Here is a 6,037-nt window from a genome sequence, read left to right as displayed (position 1 = left end):
ATATTCAATCCACCTGCAAGCATGTAGTAGAAACAATGGAAGGAAACCAGAGAACCCAGAGGAGCCCCATAAAGACATGGGACAAACATGCAGATAAAATCTCGAGCTTGTCTCGGCTTCAGCATGCTATTTCTGATATCTCCTGTCTTCTCTTTGCTTTACATTTGTTTAATGTCTGTTTTCATAGCATGTATTGATAACATTTTTAGGAAAGTTGCAGCTTCCTTTGTCTGGATCCCCCCCCCCCCCCAACATCTTTGTTGCTTAGCAACTCTTTCTACCAGCAAAACCCCTCATTTTTCTGTTTGAGAAAAATTTTGTTGTCATCCCGCTCATGTGAACCGTTTATTTCCCACGGAGGTCCCTTGAGACTTTTTCCTCTTCTGAGGAAAAAAAAATGGTATGTTAACCACACGGCCTTCAATGTAGACGAAGCTACATTAAGATAATTGCAACTAGCGAATCGCGTGCGTTTGGACACTATTTCAGCGTTAGTGTGCAGTTTGGGAGATGGCACACGATTTTTCGTTAATTTTTAATGCAAACATTCAGTGAACACGTACCTTGTATACTTTAACACAACGAAAGTGTCTCTCGTTGTTTTTCATTGCTTTTTCATCAGACTTTATAGTAACATCAATTATACACTAATACCAGAACCCTTACTTAAATATCAACGAATGATGAGTTAAGACATTTGTTAATCAAGAACTAATGAGCTAAAGAGGTAACCTTTAAATCTTAGGTCTTATAAATTCATGCATGAATAAAGACCTCCTTAAGTATATGTTAATACACGTCTGTCAGTTAATGTATTCATGAGCACGTGGCAGTTATTAAACTAAATCAAACCTACTTTATAAGAAAGAATATGAATAAAATGTGCATTTCAAATGACTTATAATATAATTTACCGCACTGGACAAAACATCATTGGAGGGGGTGGTTTATTTTAATTACTTAATTACTTTAATTATTACTTCGTCCATCATTTCATGCCTGACGTATATATAATTTTGGATGCTTGTCTCACCTCATCATCGACCATCGTTACATCTTAATGCTTTTAGCGTCATTCTGTTTTATTTAAAGTCACACTGGAGTACTACTACTAGCTCTTGGTGGTTCGGACCCGAGACACTGCTTCTTTACACACAAGGATGAAATATAGCCATTAACATTTCAAATTATTTTCTGTTTATTTTCTGCGTTTTGGTCTTTAATGTAAAATACTTCTACGTTCTACTAATACATTAGCTAACAAACATACTAACTAACTTAATGTGTACATAAAGTATGATCAGATTTTTTTTAAGTCAATGGTTTATAGTTGAAAAATGACCGATTCTTGGTGGCAGGTCTTTTTCTTTTTGCCTATATAATAATTTGAGCTAAAACTAAAAACTGACCTTATATAAACATACCTTATATTTAAAACTTACATAAAAAAATGCTGTAAATAAAAATCATCTTGTGAAAACTGGACCATAGAAAGAAAACAAATGCTAACAAATGCCATTGGTTTTGAAGATGTCACATAACCTTGGTATAGGTGAAGGAGTTTCCCAGAAGGAGAACAACATTATTAAACAACACTGGAATTTAAAGAGGTACCGATCCAATAAAGCTTAGCTTGTTAACATGCCTGTCAGTACAATAGGTTGGGCAATACACAGCTAGGCAAGTCAAGGCAAGGCAGGTTTATTTGTATAGCACATTTCATACACAGAGGTCATTCAAAGTGCTTTACATAGAAATTAGAAAACAGTTTATAAGAGAGAAAAAAATATATATATGTAAAAATAAGAGACACACGATAAAATCCTAATAAAAACAAAGAACAATTAAAAAAAATAAATGTGATTTTGATAAAAACAGTTTAAAATATGTTAAAAAGAATAAAACAGGAGTAAAAGTGATTTGGATAAAAAGTGCAGTCAGTGTGAAGCAGCACAGTGCTCATTCAGTAAATGCAGAGTTAAACAGATGTGTTTTTAATCTTGATTTAAAAGTGTCTACTGTTGAAGCACATCTGATCTCTTCTGGAAGCTGATTCCAGCTATAGGTGGCGTAATAACTAAATGCTGACGCACCTTGTTTTGAGTGAACCCTCGGTATCTCTAACTGACCTGATCCTAATGATCTGAGTCGTCTGCTTGGTTTATATTCAGTTAGCATATCTGTAATGTATTTCGGTCCTAAGCCATGAAGTGATTTATAAACGAGTAACAATACTTTAAAATCTATTCTAAATGGAACTGGAAGCCAGTGTAAGGACCTGAGGACTGGAGTGATGTGCTCAGATTCTTTGGTTCTGGTCAGAATTCTGACAGCAGCGTTCTGTATGAGCTGCAGCTGTCTAATGGTCTTTTTGGGGATCCCAGTAAGGAGTCCATTGCAATAATCCACCCTGCTGGTGATGAAAGCATGAACAAGTTTCTCTAAGTCCTGTCTTGAGACAAAACATCTAATTCTGGCTATATTTCTGAGATGGTAGTAAGCTGATTTGCTTATCGCTTTCACATGACTACTGAAATTAAGGTCGGACTCTAAAATTACACCAAGATTTCTGACTTTATTTTGTGTCTTTAGACCCCTAGAGTCAAGGTGTGTGTTAACCTTGAGAGTTTCATCTTTATTTCCGAATACAATGTAATTAGCTATACAACTAATTGTCCCTGGGGCAGTTGCGCCATGCAAGATTTCACCACCTGCTTTTAGACTAATGATAAGGAAGTTAGGAGACTCAAAAATAAATGAATTAATCTGTAATACTACATCCATCCATCCATGCATCCATCCATCCATTTTCTGTCACACATATCTATACAAGGTCACAATGAGCCTCGAGCTTATCCCAGGGGACTTGGGGCACATGTGTGCACAGGTACATACAGTACAAAAAGAGCCCTATGCACAGCTTTTATAATGTAATATGACACATCATGCTGAAAGACTTCTCAGGCCACAATGATGACACTGCTGACATTTCTACCTCTGGGTTGTTTTTTATGGATCCAGATAAACATAGTGGTATTGTGTTACACCGCCCGCTAACTCCTACATTCTGCCAGACCTTCAAGCTGTGGAACCGTTAGTATTGGCACAATTTTTCACCTCTCTAGCGATGGCACAGCTGTTCCTGCCTTGTTTTTGCCTGCAGCGATGTAGTTACTTAATTCTATCAAATGGGTTTAAGCACTGGGCTGTTTGTGTGTGTGTGTGTTTGTGTGTGTGTGTTTCTTACAAATCTCTAGACACTTTCAACATTCTGAGTTTTATATTTCAGCTCAAAAATCAACCTTCATCCAGGAACTAGATCTAGTTATCAGCAGGGCTGTAATGTTGATTAATTTTATTGATACTTAACACAGTTCCATTTTAAAGTGAGAGTAACAGAGTTGGAATATTATGTGGAATTGGATGGCAAGAATTTTTTTTTTTTTTTTTTTTTTTTTTTTTTTTGGTGTTGTTCATTTGGGTTGTTTTTTTATTTTTCTTACCCGTAATGCTACGCTCGATCATGGAGACATGAATGGAGTCCGTGTTTCTCGGTGGCTCCTGCCGTCATGGCTTTTTGATGTTAGTTATTCCTGACAGCGACTGTCAGAAGCATTTAACTGTGCTGAGCTTTAAACAAAGACTGAAATGGCATTTTCATAGAAACCCCAAGTTTAAAAACATTTCTACTGCTTTAATGTTTATTGGATGAATGACAGAAGCACTGATCTCACATCATCTACCTTAACACGAAATCAAAAATATGCCCATGCTACAGTATGCGCAGGAATGTATGAGGTAGAAAAGATAATGCCTTCTGTACATGGAAACACAGTATACATAACATATTCAGTCTCTGTCCCAACTGGTGTAGTTGCAGTCTCAAGGCCCTCGTTTACCCGAGAGCACCCAATATTCTCACAAGGCCAAGCAGTTTTCCTCTATTTGTATTCAAGAAAGTGCTCAGAAGTCCAGCCTCTGCAGACACCTTCCCTTGGGTGAATCCAGCATTGATGCAAATTGGAAAGCAAATTTTCTTCTAGGGGGTGCACGGTGGCTTAGTGGTTAGCACGTTTGCCTCACACCTCCAGGGTTAGGGTTCGATTCCCGCCTCCGCCTTGTGTGTGTGGAGTTTGCATGTTCCCCCCCGTGCCTCGGGGGTTTCCTCCGGGTACTCCGGTTTCCTCCCCCGGTCCAAAGACATGCATGGTAGGTTGATTGGCATCTCTGGAAAATTGTCGCTAGTGTGTGATTGCATGAGCGAATGAGAGTGTGTGTGCCCTGTGATGGGTTGGCACTCTGTCCAGGGTGTATCCTGCCTTGATGCCCGATGACGCCTGAGATAGGCACAGGCTCCCCGTGACCCGAGATAGTTCGGATAAGCGGTAGAAGATGAGTGAGAATCTTTACACTGGCGAAGACTTATCATGGCAGGTGGGCTGTTGACATTAGCGACTGTGTCAGGAACAAAGTCAACAACTGTGGTTTTCAATATGGGGTCAGGAACTGGTCATTTAAAAGGAAATGAGTTTATTCCCAACCTCAATGACTCAATAACAATTAGATAAACTACATCTAATATGTTCTCTTGGTGTAAAAGGTTCAGGTAACAAACATATTTAAATAATGAACTATTTTACAGAATATTGAAAATAAATTTAATTTAAATGTGGAATTCATTTGACTGTTAATGGAGTTGAAAAAGTTTGACCAGAGGGTACTCAAGCTCATCCCCAGCCCAAATTCTGTTCAGTTTAAAGCTTTCTTTAATGTTCAGGTCAGACTGCGAAAGTGTATAGGACAAAATCAGGTAGATAGTAGTTCTGCAGACATCTTGTAGCAGAGAGAGATTAAAGGAGCCGTAAGTGAAATAATCGTTCTTTACAACCATGCTGAACAGAAAAGCAAGTCGGATACAACATACAAGGAAACATCACATTAAAGCACAGAGGATTCTGAGACTCTAAGGCTGTACACTGAAGGTTAGAAAAGAAAAATAAATACTGTCTGGTCATTTCCCTCAATCGTACTTTTGTGTGATATAAAAATACAGTAATATTTTCTTAGTCTCGGCTCTGAGGTTGATCTTTAGTTTCTCCTGATGTAAGATGTTATGTCGCTTGCTTCTGACAACTCACGGAGAATTTCCCAAGATTCCTCTTTCCATTCTTTCTGTGTCCCCATTCACTAATCCCATATTCACTTATTCTATTTATATATGCTTTTCTCCTCTTCTCCCTCTCTCTCTCTCCCTCTCTCTCTCTCTCTCTCTCTCTCTCTCTCTCACACACACACACACACACACACACACCTTCCTGAGCTTTTTAACTTTAAAAAGCTGATTTTTGTGGAAAACATTTTTCCCATCAGTAAAAATTTATTACTTTCATTACAGGAAATTGAATGAATGCTCTTTCTTCTCGTTTGCTTTCTCTCTACCTCTCTATTCTTGACTTTTTTGTGTGGTCTTGTGGATTATGAGAAGAACAAATCTGACATGTGGCAGCTCACAATTTAGCCATTTGCAAAAAATCTTCTAAACTAATACACAGGCTCAGTGGCATTTTGAGTTCTTCCTTCATGGCATTTATAGGTGTGTGTGTGTGTGTGTGTACCTCCAGGGCACATTTCCTGACGTTGGTCTTGGGGTCGCTCACACGCTGTTATAATCGGCAAAAGGCTCAACATCGTTCCCCATCTCAAATATGCTGTGCAGAGGGTGGTGGGTGTTGTCCAGGATGGTTAATTGAATTGGTTTATTAACACAACCTAAGTAAGGATCCCATGTTTGCTTATTTTTTTATGTGTGTGTGTGTGCATGGGTGTGTGTGTGTGTGTGTGTGGTTATGTCTGTCTATGTGGGTTCACAGAGTGTTCGAGCTCAGAGATTCAGAGGTCAGTGTTTAATCTGTAATGTGAATGTCTTAAGATTGTGGTCACATTGAGAATTACAATGAATGAGCGGGGGCTTAGCGTCGTGATACTTAGTGTGTGTGTGTCTGTGTTTCTGTGTGTGTGTGTGTTTAGTTGGAGAAGT

At 38.5% G+C, this 6,037-nt stretch overlaps 1 protein-coding gene across 1 annotated transcript in view; it reads right to left on the bottom strand.

Annotated features, from left to right (window-relative positions):
• rapgef2a (Rap guanine nucleotide exchange factor 2a) overlaps positions 1 to 6,037 on the bottom strand; it is a 124,723-nt gene that overhangs the window by 48,662 nt on the left and 70,024 nt on the right. The window lies entirely within an intron of this gene.

The sequence above is a fragment of the Tachysurus vachellii genome, chromosome 2, assembly GCF_030014155.1.
Source record: "Tachysurus vachellii isolate PV-2020 chromosome 2, HZAU_Pvac_v1, whole genome shotgun sequence".
NCBI lineage: Eukaryota > Metazoa > Chordata > Actinopteri > Siluriformes > Bagridae > Tachysurus > Tachysurus vachellii.
This window is presented reverse-complemented; position numbering and strand designations above follow the sequence as displayed.